Source organism: Setaria viridis, chromosome 3 (assembly GCF_005286985.2).
Source record: "Setaria viridis chromosome 3, Setaria_viridis_v4.0, whole genome shotgun sequence".
NCBI classification, from domain to species: domain Eukaryota; kingdom Viridiplantae; phylum Streptophyta; class Magnoliopsida; order Poales; family Poaceae; genus Setaria; species Setaria viridis.
The window spans coordinates 22,751,659-22,753,674 of NC_048265.2; the positions used below are offsets into that span (position 1 = coordinate 22,751,659).

At 46.4% G+C, this 2,016-nt stretch overlaps 1 pseudogene; it reads left to right on the forward strand.

Annotated features, from left to right (window-relative positions):
• On the forward strand, window positions 1-600 carry LOC117850121 (kafirin PSKR2-like; annotated as a pseudogene).
• Window positions 601-2,016: the final 1,416 nt, after the last annotated feature.

Here is a 2,016-nt window from a genome sequence, read left to right on the forward strand (position 1 = left end):
ATGGCAGCCAAGATATTTGCTCTTTTTGCGCTCCTTGCTCTTTCAATGAGCGCTGCCACTGCAGTCTTTATTCCACAGGGCTCCCTTGCTGCTGCTGCCCCTATTCCACAGTACCTCCCACATGTGACAGCCTTGGGATATGAAAATCCAATTGTGCAGCAGGCGCTCGCAGCAAACATCTTATCATCACCGGCACTCTTCTTACAACAACCAAGGGCCCTATCGCAGCATCAATCATTGGCACATGTGACCGTACAGAGCATCACCGCACAACAGCAACAATTTCTACCTGCGTTCAGCCAACTAGCCCTGGCTAACCAAGCTGCATACTAGCAACAGCAACAGCTACTTCCATTCAACCAGCTGGCTGTGGCAAATGCCTACTGGCAGCAACAGCAGCTCCTTCCATTCAACCAACTAGCTGTGGCGAACCCCGCTGCCTACTAGCAGCAACAACAACTGCTGCCATTCAACCCATTGGCTTTTGCCAACCCTACTGCGTTTTGGCAACAACAACAGCTACTTAGTGTCAACCCATTGGGTGTGATGAATCCCGCCGCTTTCTGGCAACAACCCATCATTGGTTCGGCTATCTTCTAGATTAACCATGAGTTGTACTTATTTAATAAAGTTTCATGGTGAGGTGTGTGACTCCCGGAAATAATAAATGTTTTGTTTGAGAGTATATAGTCTTATCTTGTTCAATTGTGTTTCCTAATTATATGTGACATATCTTGACAACAAGAAAAAACCTCAATCATACCTACGAGACATACTATATTAAGTATATATATATATATATTACAAAACACAAACACCGTCAAGCTTCTAAGTAGCTCCAAAATTATGACTTCACAAGATGCGGCGACAACGCAGCCATGGCGCACATTCATAGTGAAACTGCCCTTTACGATACATTGGGTAGAAAAGGCCACGAGTGAAGGATCTTTTCCTATTGCAAACATGTCAATTGGAAACCAAAAATCTATCCCAGCATATTCTTAATATGCATGTGTTAAATCTAAACAAGGTTTGCAACCAAATATGTCTCTCTATGCTATAGGGCTACCCACCACTATCCTGGGTGTCATGTGTGCCTAAAACTCAGAAACTCAGTCGTTGTTACCGAGCAACTTATCGATGAATACATATGTCAAACAATCCTAAGGGGATGTTTGGCAGCACTCCACCTCACAAAAATCAATTCCACTCCACCAGCTCCACACTTTCCCAGCTCCACTCCACCAACTCCAGAAAAACATGGAGTTGTTGTACGTGTTTGACAGATTGTAGTGCTCCAGCTCCAGAAATATGAGGATTTGGTGGGAATGTTCTATTTTGGCCATGGTGGATGGCTGGTTGTGTTTGAAGCATTCTGGAGAGTTGCTATTTTGTTTTTTTGCCGCTGCTACAGTACTGTCACTACGGTACTTCGTGGGAAAAAAAATAAAAACTAGCTCTAAAGATCAAATTGTGGTAGACTTTGTTTCCAAATACATTACCTTTAGCCTGAATCCAAGGTACATGGCTTGTATTGGAAATGTGTCGAGCATTAAAGCAAGAGGTCCATAGATGGGTAAAAACCAAGATACAGGCGAGCGGCAAGTTGAAGTCCTGATTAAAAAATGAAAACTCAAGTGGATGTTCCAAAGCCGACACATCGAGCGTGTGGCGCCTCCAGATTGTGCCCTGCACAACATAGATGTCGGCATGTCACCGGAGAAAGCGGTGTTGGGGAAGGACGACGGTGGCGAGACCAGAACACCAGCAAACTCGAATGCGGCGTTTCAGGATCCTCGCATGCACCGTCGATCCTTCCGCAACTGGGATGAAAGCCGAGGCCAGTGTTGCATCTCCCAACCGTCAAGAGGATCGGATTAGTGCTGGGGAACTTAGTGGAGCTCGCTGCCGGGATCCATTGTGCCACCTTCAGGACCCGTGCACTGCCTGGATCCATCGAGGAGGAGCGACCTGCCGCTCATCATCTCCCAGTGTGGCCTGGAGTGGGGACGACGG